Genomic DNA, 14,248 nt, shown 5'->3' with positions numbered 1-14,248 from the left:
TTAGGGTTTGCCCTTGACTTCCTAGAACACTCTTTGTGGGGCTCCTCTCTCACCCTCCAGTTCAAAGGCCACCACCTCCAGAGTCCCCTTACCCTTACCCCAGTTCCAGAGTTGGCAGCCCAGGGAGTCCTTTAATCTTTCATAAGCCTGTTCCTGGTCTTCCCTGCTCCTATTGGAAAGAAACAGTTAACTTCTGCTGTCTTTTCCCAGGAGACAGAGCTCAGGCAGAGAGCCAAGCACTACTGTGACTCCTGAACCAGACTTGTCTATAGGATAAGAGCCACCTACCCTGGGGGTCATTTCTGTCCATGCTGCCACAAACGGTTGGTTATGTGGCCTTTCTTGTACTTCCTCCACCAGAAGCACTGGTTTTGTGTAGGTTGCTGAACCTGGTCAACCCCTCCAACTTGAGAACGAACATACTACCCCAAGGCCTTGTAGGCAGTGGGCTAAAGAAAAATCTGTGGAGAGGCTGAGGAGCACTTTGGCTAGAATGCACAAGGCCCCGAAGCCCATCTGGAACACCGCATACACCAGATACACAACTGTGAGCCCAGGACTGGGGAAGCCGAGGCAGGAGGATCAGGAGGAAAAGGTCACAGTCAGCTACATCATGAGTTTGAGGCCAGTCTATGTTAGAGAGCCTGTCTCAAAAGATAAAAGTAGGGGCTGGAGAGACGGCTCATTGGTTGAGAGCACTGGCTGTTCTTGAAGAGGATCCAGGTTCAGTTCCCAGCATCCACGTAGTGCCCACAACCATCTGTAATTCCAGTTCCAGGGGAATCTAGCACCCGCTTCTGGCCTCTCGGGGCACCGGCCCTACAAGTGGTGCACAGAGTCATGTGCAGGCAAAAACACCCACAGATATCAAACAATACAACAAAATTTAAAAATAAATAAGTAACATAAAACTATATGTTTGTTGAATGGCTAAATGAAGGCTGTCTACCCTCCCTACTCCCCAACTCTTCTCTGCATTCACAGGGACCAGAACACTGGCACCACTGAGAGGCCGCTGAAATGCCACTCCAGCAGGAATTTCTTGGGACATGGGTGCCTTGCTGGAGCCACTCCAGGCTGAGAGGAACAAAGCCCTACCTAGCAGGGCTGCCTCTGTGCCAGGCGGCATGTGGGCTAGGCTGCCACCGCCCCTGGAATGGGCATTTTCCCTGGAGTCTACCCTGGGCAGCTGGAATGTGCCACAGGACCCGGAGGCTGGCAGAGGTCTGCTCTGTGAGCACTGCTTGGCCAAGGGCCATGGGGAAGCACTTGATTATTCCGATGGGGTAGCTGCCCAGGGGAAAGGCAGCACTTCCCCCCACAGGGAAGCAGGGCAGCCAGCCCGGCACAGCCTGGGAGCCCATGGCGGAGGAGGAGGAAATTGGAGAGCAAAACTCTTGCATAAGTCACTGCAGGGAGATTCCCCCAGCCCAGAGGACTCTGGAAGCAAGAGACAGAATCTCTGCAGAATCAGGCCCAAGGCCAGAGCCCCGGCTGGAGGCTTGGCCAGTACCGCCACCCAGACTCCTGGGCTTGCAGTGGCCTCCCCCTGACCCGGAGACACCAGGATTGCCCTACAGGGCCTCCACCCTCCCCAGCAGGCATCCCAGGGTGCAGGTAAACGCTTCCTGTCAGCTCGGGGCCTGGGGTGGCTCAGTGACCCCCTGGAGTGTTATGTAGTCTAATCTCGCTGCTTGCTCAACTCCTGTCCCCCCTAAGTCTGGCTCCAGAAGAAGCAACAGGTTCCAGCGTTCAGGCATCCAGCCCACAAAGATTTCTCCAGAGGCTCTGAGCGAGCCTGGCCCGGAATCCAGAGCCAGTCTGCTGGCGTTCAATTTTAGGTTAACGTTTCAGCTGCATGACCTTGGACGTATCTCTTCCCTTCCTCTGTGCACCGTCACCTTTGAGGAAAGGGATTCCAGAACCTACCTCTTGGAGGCATTTGATGCTAATGAGAAAGGACAGGTAACAAGGCGTCTTAGCAGCCTGCACTGTCTGGGGCTTTAGTAAATGACAGCCCTCAGCAGTCACAACACTAGTAAGCAGATTAAGGAGAACCAGGTTGGGAGCTCAGCCCCAAATATTCCCAAGGGAGACAGAGCATCTCTTCCCCAAAGTCAAGCCCAGACTTTTACAAACTAACCCAGGAAACAAGCAGAAAAAGACCAGGCCCTGGGTTCGAATCCCAGCACCGCCATTAGGCAGCTGTCACCCTGGCATCAGGGTTCCTGTTTCTGTGTGACACACACCATGGCTCCCACCCACCTTGAAACTGTGAGAGTGAGACCTTCCTTCCCAAGCTTAGAGAGATGGCAGTCGGGGCATGGTCAGCTCTGGGTGGTGCCAGCCAGAAGCTGACGTGCTGGGTTTGCCCCAGATGGGGTGAAGTGACGGGTCAGTCGCCTTCTCTCTGGACCCAGCCTCCAGGAAAATAAGCGAGAGGCCTCAAGGAAGTGAGGATACTGCTTTTCCCCCATGCATTACACAGGGCTCTGGCTATGCTCTTACACCGACCTGCCTGTCTGGGGCCCGCCCAGTGAGGTGCCTGGAAGCCAGCTGGAAGCTTCCAGAATCCTCCAGACAGATGCCACAGCCTAACAGCTGGAGTGCACACTCAGACCTACCGGTCATTCACCATTTCCCGGCCAGGTCCCCATGTGAGAGCAGAAATAGTGACAGCAGGATCCCCCTCCCCCGAAAGAGGCAAGGAGGGGTCACTAAGACACTGCACCTACCCCAGGTCACAGCGGCTCTGACAGTGAGTGAGGCCCTTCCTCTTTCTGACAGTGTTCCTGGTTTGTGGATGGTCCCCCCCGCCAGCTTCTACCCCGGGCACCGCTGCTCCCTGTTCCTCTGACGATGGTCACAAGATCTAGCATGTGCTCCGCACTGGGCAGGGTGTGTTTTCTTGGAGAAGTTTCACCATCCGGGGCAGCAAGAGTGCTCACCTCGAACCTTCATGCTCTCATACTTGACCTCTTGAGTCTGGGGCGGGGCTCTGAGTTAAGGGGGGCGGAGTGGGGCGGGGCTCCTGTAGGGTGCTCCCAGAGCACACGTGGACTTAGGGATGGTCAGACTCTGTTCTCGGTGGCACCTGTCTGACCTGGAGGAGATGTCCCCAAGCTCTCTGAGCCTGGGTTGCAAGAAGCAAATGATAAATATCTGTGATGGGCTTAGGGCAAAGCTGGGCTTAAGATGCACTGTAGCTTAAGTGAGCATACTCCGATGTATGACCAATTGCTCCTCTCCAGGCCTATGGTGGAGTTCATCATTTCATGGGAACTGAGACCCAGAAGCCACACAGGGCACTTAAAAATTCAATATTTGACAAGTATGTATGAAGTGCCTACCATGCCCCAGGGAGCAGGTACAGGTGGGTTCAGCAAATGATCCCTAGAACTACTATCTGTCTGTCTATCTATCTATCTATCTATCTATCTATCTATCTATCTATTTTTGGTTTAGCAAACCAGGGTTTTGCTCTGTCTCCCAGGCTTGCCTGAACTCTCCTCTCTCTTCCCGCCTCTACATTCCAATGGACACGCCGAGGCTATGGAGAGCCTATGTCATGGATGGAGCAAACAGGACCGCCGAGGCTATGGAGAGCCTATGTCATGGATGGAGCAAACAGGACCGCTGTGAAGTGAGGGGAAGGGTGGCTGTTTGAGGCCAGGAGTGGCTCGGGTGATAATTGTAAGCCTCACAGGTCCTCAGGCCACAGGTGGAGGGCTATGGAAGTGCGCGGAAAGGTGGCTGAGAGGGGTGGGGGTGGGGGGGCAGGGCGGGGCGGGGCGGGGTCTCATTGGTACTTTCTGTGAGGTCCTGCCTTCCTGAAGCTCACAATCTCAGCCAGGCACCTGTATGAGGTCAGATCTTACCCATCAGGCTCAAGATCGCTGACCGAGGTCTAGAAGACAGCCTGATATTAGAGGGACCACAGGCCTGAAGGCACCAGGCAGGGAGGCTAGACAGGGAAGGACAGAGCTAAAAGAGCTGGTGAACTCACCTGGGAAGGCCTTTGGTTGGGCTCCTGACTTAAATTTGAACTCACCTGGGAAGGCCTTTGGTTGGGCTCCTGACTTAAATTTGAGAGTGGTTTTTGTCATCAATCTGACCTCCAGCAAGCTGCCTTGCCTCTCTGAGCCTCAGTTTTCCCTCTTGCTAAATGAAGACATTACTTTTAGGCACGGCCAACCTTTTGACAGTGAGACAAGACACTGCCATCCAAAAAGTTCACATTTGAAAGCCACACAACTAACTATTTATTTACTTAGGTTTTCAAGGCAGGGTTTCTCTTGTGTAACAGAGGTCTGGATGTCCTGGACTCACTTTGTAGACCAGGCTGGCCTCAACATCACAGAGATGTGCCTGCCTCTGCCTCCTGAGGGCTGAGATTAAAGGCGTGAGGCACCATGCCCAGTCCAATTACTTTTTTCTTTTAATTGCAAAAAATTCCTTAATTTTGGGCCACTTTCTTAGCTGTCCTAAGCCGTGTGCCACAGCAGCGTGTGGGCTGCAGCCTGGACATAGCCTGTAAGGTGCTCAGAGCGCATAAATAAGAAATGGCTTTAATAACCAGGATAGTGCCACACCTTTAATGGCGGTTCTCCAGAGGCAGAGGCAAGCGGATCTCGTCAGTCCACTGATCTACACAGTGAGACACTGTCTCAAATGCAAACAAACCAAAAAAAAAAAAAAAAAAAGAAGAAGAAGAAATGTCTTTAAAATATGGTAAGAGATAGGAAACTGAGCCTAAGGGTGTTAAAGTGGCAAATCCATGTTGTACGGTAGACTGAAATAAACCTGGGATGCGTCCATACAGACAACTGGGCAGGCCCAACCCCACTCCTGTTCAATTAACCCTCCTGAACCCCTACCCAACCCCAGACTCAAAGGACAAGCAGGACACTCCCTATGTGACCCCTGGCCCACCATACTCCCTCTCTTAAGCCTCAATTCCTCATTTGCAGGGGTCTCCTTGTGAGTCCGGGGAGGGGCCTGGACTGAGGTGTAACTTTGAGATGGAGCACATGCTTAGAATGTGGTGAGGCCTTGGGTTCTGCTCCCAGCTCCACCAACGGTAGAACTCACTCCCCTCTGCTTACAAAGAATGTCACCTCAGTAGTGACACTGGTGACCCAGGAAGTGCTAGCATAGAGCGTGGCTGTCCCAGGACTGACTGGGATGTAGCTACACACTTTTTTGGCTAGAGTGCGGGGCTCTTCTAATAATTAGGAGCACGGATGTATACAAGGCTAGCAGAGAATGAGACACGCAGTAGGTGATCCTCTCTGTTACTATTCTTGTTACTTTTGTTGCTATTATTCGGGAGGGGAAGGGAACCTTCAACTCTTTCCAGGAAAGCCTGAAACAGCCCCTCCGTTACCCCTCTTACCTAAGCCGGGAGAGTTACCAGGCCCACAAACCCGAATCCCTCTTTAGGCTAAATGTGGGGACCCACCGTGGCCCCATGAAAGGTCTTCCACCACACCAAAAGCCAATTTGGGCACAGTCTGCCATGGAATCCTTCCTGCACTCTGACCAAGAAGCACCATGACACTGGGCCGGCGCCACCTGGGCCGGCGCCACCTGGACCTGCCCCACCTGGACCTGCCCTGTTTCCCATTCCCGGCTCAGGACATTGCTAAGTTAATCTGGTTCTGGGCTGGTCTTTCCTCCTGTGTGACTCACGGCTGTCTGGAGTACCACGGTGTGGTTCAAGGAACCTCAGCAGGAAAAAGACCATCGGCTGATTAATGATGTCTGAGACAGGTACAGGGTAGGGGAGTGTCAGCTTTGTGTCACCAAGGGACTCGGAGAGCCCTAAGACCCTGTTTCATTTGCATGAATGATGGTCTTCAGGAAACATGCTAGAAGCCAGAGACACCAGGACAAAAACAAGGCTACTCAGCAAGGATTCAAATCCGTGCCCTCTGGGTGCTAAGGATGATGATTCCTCTTAAGACTGCACTGGCCTTCTGGACCCGGAAGGGATGTGACCAGGCTGAAATCATTTGTCTGGCAGAACAGATGCGGCTGCAGACCTAAGTCTGGGTGGTGCTGGGTTCCCTCCCTTTGGGGACCCCAACCCTGTGTTGCAAACCCCAGGGACAGATGGCTCAACCGAAAATAGTGCGGACAGGTAAGTCCCCTGCAGATTTGCATCTAAACATTAAAAACTCCAGTCAGTTTCCTAATCTGAGTAAGTGTGAAACCTAAACACGTGGTACAGACACTTTGTAACCTTGATTTTCAGATTTGTCTCTGAGACAAAACGGCAAGTTAAATACAATGAAGATAGGTAAGGTAATTAGCCCAGCTTCTGGCCCAGAATAAGCCCTTACAATTAGGTATAAGGATGGGTCAAAAACACTAAATAATATTCTTTGCAAAAGATATATGGTCTGGAAGATAAGGGCTTGAACAGGCTGCAAAAAGGGGCGCTTGATAGCCCAGCCACACTGGCCAGGCACTGAGGTACCAAACTTCATTATTTCAGCATAAAGAAAGAACCGACTCTTCCAGCAAGGTGACTTAGGCCACTGTGGCTCAGAGAGCCAACCAGCTTGAATGCGTAGATTGCAGTGACAAGGAGAGATGTCTGTTTTCCATTTCCCAATTTGTGCCTCACTACCCATCTCTAAGGCTGTCACAGGACCAAATGAGGTGCCCCGGAGTCATCAGCAGTTAGGGACTAGGGGAAGGAGGGAGTGTGTGTTCCTGGGGACTGAATCCAGGGACTCACATATGCTAAGGAAAACCCCTCTCTCTCTCTCTCACTGAGATAAGCTCCAGCACTCTAACACAGCCACTCACCTACTGTCCAGGCAGGTTTTGAACTTACTATCCTCCTGCCTCAGCTCCAAATTTAACTGGGATTATCGGCCTACCTCAGGCCCTTTTCTTTCTTTCTTTCTTTCTTTCTTTTAATGTAACCCAGGTTAGCCTCAAAATAGCTAAGGGAACCCTGACCTTGTGCGTGCTGGCCTCAACATGCTGCCACGCACAGTTTACACAGCATTGAGGATGGCCTTCCAGCATCTTAGTCAAGCGTTCTACCGACTGAGACACCCCCCCCCCCCCGCCTGGTGGAGACTGGAGGAAACAGGTGATGCGGCAATGGGCATGCCTAGAAGGAAGGCGTTGGGGAAAGGGAGCCGGACTCTTGAGGCACTGACAGAGCCTTGACTTGGCACCAAAGTCAGGTAAGTCATGCTGGGGTAGGGAGGGAGGAGATGAGCTTGGCCTGCAGAGCCGCAGCCAAGTGGCTGAAGAGATTCCAAGGGAAAGAGTCTCACCTAAGGATGCCTGCTGTGTCGCTGACAAAGGAACCTGCTGCCAGGGTGGAACTCAGCAGCTGGGGCAGGCCTAGCCTGAATAAGGTTCTGGGTCCTTTTCCCTGTCCTGCAAAATAATAAAGTAAAATAAACCTACCGGGCAGATCTTTATAAATGTCGCACTTAGGGTTTTCCAAATAAAACCAATTCGCCCTGGCCCTTGAAGATATCTAAAGGTCCATGAAAATGCTGGCAGAGGTCTGCCCAGCAGCCCATTGAGTGACAGCACCTCACTCTTCCACCCAGACATCCCAGAGGGTGAAGACAAGGCTCAGACATAAGACCAGGTGAGGCTGGTGTAATTACAGTATTTGGCAGGCTGAGGCAGGACTGCCAAAAGTGTGAGGCCAGCCTAGTGTCAAAAAACCAAACCAGAACAATAGCAAATTTGTGGGTTGCCAGTGTGTGAGAGATGGGACACACACACACACACACACACACACACAGCAGGGTCTCCACAGCTGGGTTGGGGCTCTGCCCAGAGCTCACAACACCTGAACCTCAGCAGCAGCCAGAGGGGAGAATGGAGTAGTGCATGATGGGAGCTCAGGGTGGATCAAAGCATGGTGTTACACACAAAGGCGTGTGTCAACCTCTGCAAGTGCAAGGAGCAGGGACCTGACATCACTTAAAGAATTGAGGTGCCCCCCCCCCCCCGTTGTGCTGTGCAGGCAATTCGACTGGCCTTTCCTTAGGGAACTTTCAGGTCCTGACAAGGTCCTATGTCAGTATCTGTGACCTATGACATCATCTGGCCTGGGTACATAGTGACCGGTCCGCCACTCCCCTCCCCCCTCTTGCTCTCGCTCTCTCCTCCTCTCCTGCTCTTCCCTCTCTCTTTTGGGGTACCCCCTCTCCCACCATGTCTCTGTCTCTCTTTTTCTCCCTGTCTCTCTCCCCTTCCCTCTCTCTCTCTCCATCTCCATTCAATAAACCTCTTTCATGTAAGATAAGTTGTATACATGGCATTTTCATATAAATACTAACACCTCCCAGTTCACTGTGTGTCCCCGCAACAGCTTATTCATGCAGGCCTAGAATCTCGTGCCTGGGTATACCCCAAGAACCCCATATTAATCCACCAGGCCCCAAGGCCTCCATGCTGCCCTCTAGCTCACACAGCGATCCTGAGACTCCAACTGAGGCCACTTTGCCATCCACCTGTCATCAAAGACTTGTTGGTGCTAGCAAAGGGATAAAGAGAGCTGTGAGCAAGGTTATATGAAACAGAGACGATTTGAGGTGACAAATACCACCAGGAGCCCCTTTCTGTGCCGCTCACGGCCAGGAGCCGAGCTTCTTTCAGAAAAGTATCTAGGCCATAGAACCGGACCAGTTGGGAATGTATCCACGGCCCCGCCCCAGCCCCTGCAGGCTGGCCCCAGCCACCCATAGTCATTCAAATAGGATGCCTCTCTAACTCTGCCCCTACACTACAACCTCAGAGGCAGCTGGTCGCCTTGGTGAGGCAAGGTCTGGAGGACAGGAGGACCTCAGGGTCTGCAGTTAAATGGCTGGAGCAGCTGCCACTCAGCTCTGGCCTTTGTGGCCAGGCTGGGGTGTGGCCCTGTAGAGCCTACATCTTCTGATCTTTCCAGAGAAGGCAGAAACCAGTGTTTTTATGTAAAACGAAACCACCCGGGTTTAACATCACCAGCAACTAAATTGAAGCTTTTAACTCAGTGTATGGGCCAAGTCTCCTGACCGCCAACCTCCCAGGACACAGCAGGCCAGATGTCAGGGACCTCTGTGAGATCCATTGCAAGTTTAAGAAAATCCCATCCTCCCCCCTCTTTAGACATCTTGGTTTACAGATGGGGAAAGTGAGGCCGGAGAGGTGACTTGTCCAAGGCCTCCCAGATGGTTTATCAGCACAGATCTCTCCCACCTCACACTTCACCCTCCCTCCAGTGGTTACAGCTTTCCAAACAAAGGTAACTGTGGCTCAGTCAGTAGAGTGCTTGTCCAGGGTGCAGGAAGCCCCCAGTTCTAGGCCCAGCACAGGAGCCATGCCTGGAGGTGCACACCTGTAATCCCAGAACTCGGGCGGCAGAGGCAGGAGGATCAGGAAAGTTCAAGGCCATCCTCTGCTACAGAGGAAGTTTCAAGGCCAGCCTGGGCTACATGAGACCCTGCTTCAAATAAATACGTAAATAAATAAAAGTAAATTAAGGACACACCGTGGAAGTAACACACCGAGTCCAAGAGGGACATGGTATTGGAGGTGATCAACTTTGAAAAATCCGAAGAGTCAGGAGGCTGCGCCTAAGCAGCTGTGTGCCCCTGGGAAAGCCTCCTTCCCTCCCTGGGCCTCAACACTACCAACAGGCATAGCCAGCGTCTGAAGGCCTGGCTGGCCTACAATTCTAGGCATCTCTGAGGTCTTCCCTACAGCCAGCACTTTGCGGCCTCCGACGACTATAAAGCAATAATAATAATAATACTGGGCGGGCAAGTCCACACCAGCCAGGAAAGAACACCACAGTTTTTAGAGAAACCCGACTCTTGGTTACTGGAATTCAAAAGGGACCATGGTAATAACATGGGGGGGGGGGGCGTTTAACCACCATCCTACAGTTAAACAAAAACACATCTGCTTTAACTTCATCTCCCCCCACCCAGCCCCTACCCTCATCTTAAATTTTACCCCTTCATTTGAGAAGTTAAATCAAATGCAAACAATTGATTTCATGCCACAGCAAGGCTGGGGTTTTGCAGCATGGAAAACTTTAAGCATGGGCTTTTTCTGGGAGCAATTACAAAATGTTGGAGGAGGGGCCATGAGACGGCAGATAAATATAGAGGGCGCTTTGGAGTGTTCTTTGGACATGGAACATCAATAATGATGCCCACCTTGATGCCACACTCAGAGAGGGAAAGCAATTTGTTCCAAGTCACACAGCCGAGGATCGTTATGGGGGTGGGGGGAGGCACTGAGACAGGGTTTCTCTGTGTAGCCTTGTCTCTGCCCTGAAACTCACTCTGTAGACCAGGCTGGCCTCAAACGCAAAGATCTACCAGCCTCTGCCTCCCAAATGCTGAGATTAAAGCAGGCGCCACCACAGTTTGGCTTAAGGCACTGACTCTTTTACAATCCATATAGGTCAAACCTATGGCCCTCAGCAATTGGTACCCATGTTTACTCCACGTCACAGATGAGGAAACTGAGGGTTTGGGAGGAAAGAGGCTTGTCCAGGGTCGCCCAGCAGCACAGATAATGAATTTTCAACCTACTGCCTCCCACTGTATTCTGAAGGTTAGAACAGCTCCAAAAAAAGAAGCAGAGAAAAAAAAGCCAAAATAACAAAGATACCACACAGCCCAGCCCTGGTGTGCCAATGACGATGGGGCTGTTGTGCTGGGGAGCTCAGTCAGCATTCCTGTGGCCACGTGGAGAACTCTGAGCACCAGTTCTCAGCCCCGCTAACTCCACTTCCCACAGGCTCTTCTCAAGCTCCAGGGTTTTGTGTTAAGAAGCCCAGTCAGATAGACTTCATGCTGAGAGTTTCAACCCCCCACCCCCATGGATTCTGCCTTCTCACCCCATCGACCCTTCCCCGGAAGCCTGAAGCCCACAGATGGTATGGCAGGAAGATCACGGAACCTGAAATTGTAGGTCCTTGAGCCCAGCCCTGGATGCCCAGGTGGCTTCTGTATGTCCCCAGGGCAAGTCACTGTCCTTTCAAGAAATTTCTTCACATGCAGGGAAGGATGACATCTCCTATCTTTGCAGGATAGAACAGGATAGGGCCTGGTGATGGGCGAAAGATTCCAGGGCTGTTCCCAGCCCAGAGCTCCAGGCTCCCTTCCCAGGATGTGTCCAGGAGGGAAGGGATGTGTCCTTCTTCAGGAGGGAAAAGGCAGCATCTGAGTAACAATAAGGAGGGCAGTGTACTCCCTCATGGCACAGCCCATCAGGGAATGAGCAGAGCCTGGGCAAAGGTGGCTGACAGGCTCGCAGGGTTCAGAGGCAATCACATAACTCAGTATGCAGGCTCTGAGGCAGCTGCTGTGGGGTTTGGAGCTGGGAACAGCAGCTGCTTTCTTCTTCTTCTTCTTCTTCTTCTTCTTCTTCTTCTTCTTCTTCTTCTTCTTCTCCTCAAGACAGGGTTTCTCTGTGTAGCCTTGGCTCTCCTGAACTCACGCTGTAGACCAGGCTGGCCTTGAACTCACAGAGATCCGCCTGCCTCTGCCTCCCTGAGTGTTGGGATCACAGGCATGCACCATTCTAAAGCACGCGAACCTGCCTAACACCTGGGAGCACTCAGAGAGTCCTCCCTACCTGGAGGTTCTACAGACCCACGACCTCCTGTACAACCCCACAGAGAACTCGAGCCACAGCGGGAGGCCAGGGCTGTGCCCTGGTCACACAGCTAGGTACCCCACCAAGTACATGCAGGCTGCTCGCCGTGACAGAACGCGTTACATCTTTGGCCCTTTCTTTGGGAATTACTTCATTTTCATTCTGCTTTGTGACTCTGGAACTTTCAGAGACTGAAAAAATTGTTATGCCAGTGTTACCTCAGGAGGGGGACTTCGCTGTTTACTGTGCTTAGAACAAAGGCCATGCCGGGTAAGTCTGGGCGGACTGAAGGCACCCACCATTCTGGCCTGCTGGGTCTTTTGGTTCACTGTGGTCCTAACACAGAGATGGGGCCATCACGGACATGTATGTGTGTATGTATGTATCTATTTATGTATGCACGTATGATTTTGAGATACCGTCTCCCTAGGTAGCCAGGGCGGCCTCGAACCCAGCGATCCTCAGCTTCCAGACTGCCAGCGTCATCACGCCAACCCTCTCTTTTTAAATCAGGGATTCACAGGCACACCCGGGTCCTTTGCAATGCCTCCTCCTCCAGACTCATCACAGGTTGAAAAAGATTACCATGGACAATGTGGGGTGAGAATGAGGTTTTCCTCCGCCTCGGGTCCTTGCCGCCGCTGTGACTGTGCCTTTAACCCTTTCTTACCCAGGCTGGGTATGGCAGCAGCCCCGCTCTCAAACCCGCAGGCAGGCCGGAGCCGGTTGCAGGCTCCTTCCGTTTCCTGGGCTCCCCCACTCCCAGACAGATACTAGCACGCGGTCTCCAATCTCTCCCGCCAAGGATCCCAGCACGTGTCTCCCAAGCTGCTCCCTAACTACTTTGGACACCGAAGGAACAGAGTGGCTTGGAACCACGAAGGGCGCAGCTGTGGCTACGGCGCCGCGTGGGCACCGAGAGCAGGTGCTTAGCCTCGAGGGTGAGGTCCTGGGTAGCGGCTCCGCGGGCGCCACGTCCATCATCCAGCCAGGCCCCGAGAGATGCGCGCGGAGGGCCGGAGCGGGGCGAGTGGTCGTGGGTCCCGGGGCGCCTAACCTTCCATATGTCCCCGCACCGAGGCTGGGACAGTCCCTGCGGGGCCAGCGGAGCGCGCGCGCGGGAGTCCGGCCAGCCGCGAGCGCGGCACGCTTTCCTTACCTGCAGGCACCGGTGGGGAGGGTCGGTCCCGGCGCGCGAGCGGCGGCCTTGGGGAGCGCAGTGGCGGGAGCGGACTCTGGCGGCCACCTCCCCCGCCAGCTTATGAAGGCGGCCGGGCCCGAGCACCCGCCGGCCTCCCCGCCCCCGGCCGCCCCGCCCCCGGCCCGCGCCGCGAAGTCCCAGGCCGGTGCCTCTGCATTGCCAGGGCGCCCCCTGCCGGGAACGCGGCGCTCGACCCGGCCCGCGGGGCTGCTGTAGGCAGGCAGGGTGGCCAGCCTTGCCTCTCTCTCTCTCTCTCTCTCTCTCTTTCTCTCTCTTTCTTCTCTCTCTCTTTCTCCTCTCTCCCTCTTCCACTCTCCTCTCTCTCTCTCTCTCTCTCTTCCTCTTTCCCTCCCTCCCTCTCTCTCTCTCTCCCTATCGCTGATCCTGGCCTCATGGAGCAGCCGGCTGCCGCCTTTATCTTTGATTTCTCAGTAGGAGTCTTTGTCCCTGGATGACTATCTTCCTGCGCCTGTCCCTGTGCGTCTATCTGGGAGTCTGTGTACCCATTTGGCTTCCCTTAAGTCTCCATGTGTCTCTCTGTCTTTACCTCCATGTCCTCCTAGCTTCACACCCCTACCCTTTTTCTACCCACTTTCCTTTTTTTTTGCCCTTAGCTCAGGTAGGAGAAAGCAGAGAGAGACCCCTCAAGCAGGGCCCTTCCTATTGTCTTGAGACACAGGGACTCAGAACTTTCTGTCTGTCCCAGCCAGAGGCCCCAGGACCTGCCCGGGGCAGACCACTTCCCAGGCAGCGGAGCCAGACTGTCCAGGCCGATAATACTGCTCTGGTGACCTCGGGGGCTGGCCAGTGCTCTGTAACAGGCAGACACTCTCCCCCGGTTTCCCTTGCCTTTGTGTGTGTGGAGGGGGGAGGAATCATAAGAGACCGGGTTTGGAAAATGAATAGGAAACAAATTCTAGATCAATGGGAGAGGAAAGGCAGCCGCTGGGTGCCTGCGGGCCTCACCCCGTCCCCCAGGGACCACCACCTCCCTTCCCGTGAGAGCCAGACTGAGTTTAAAGTTCTGATCCTTTTCCTGCCGAAAGCTCCTGGAGGCCCGTTTGAATGCCTCCTCATTTCCTCCTAAGAGGAGGGTCTCCTTACCGGCAATGGAGGCTGCCAATAACTGTTCCTGCCTTTAATCCCCAACACCCAGAGATCTGAAAGCAAGGCTCACAGGTTTCCCTTTCTTCCTCAGCACCTACACCCCAGCATTGACCAAGCCCAGCCTGAGCCTGTCTTAGGCTCAGGAACCTTCTCTATTGAGCCCATTGTACAGGAGGAAAATCAAGGCCCAGAGAGTGCATGTGACTCATCGGTGAATTCAGGGCCAGGACTGGAGCCGGGTGCCAAACCCCAAGAATGTCTGGGTTTGTTTTCATTTCTTCTTGTATTTTAATAATTAAT

General features: G+C 53.4%; 1 protein-coding gene across 4 annotated transcripts in view; it reads right to left on the bottom strand.

The window, feature by feature from the left end:
- Alpl (alkaline phosphatase, biomineralization associated) overlaps window positions 1-12,943 on the bottom strand; it is a 52,890-nt gene extending 39,947 nt beyond the window's left edge. The window contains exons 1-2 of one of the 4 annotated variants that reach the window (XM_021630803.2): window positions 12,800-12,884; window positions 7,299-7,404 (exon numbers count right to left, since the gene is read on the bottom strand). The gene's annotated coding sequence lies outside the window, so the exon portion shown is untranslated. Of the gene's footprint in view, window positions 1-98; window positions 170-2,735; window positions 2,882-7,298; window positions 7,405-12,799 lie in introns of those variants that run through there. The other 3 variants (XM_021630804.2, XM_021630800.1, XM_021630802.2) reach the window with 3 other exon arrangements.
- Between the last annotated feature and the right edge of the window lie 1,305 nt (window positions 12,944-14,248).

Source organism: Meriones unguiculatus, chromosome 3, assembly GCF_030254825.1.
Source record: "Meriones unguiculatus strain TT.TT164.6M chromosome 3, Bangor_MerUng_6.1, whole genome shotgun sequence".
Lineage (NCBI taxonomy): Eukaryota > Metazoa > Chordata > Mammalia > Rodentia > Muridae > Meriones > Meriones unguiculatus.
Note: the sequence above shows the minus strand (reverse complement) of the source record. Positions and strands in the feature narration are given on the sequence as shown.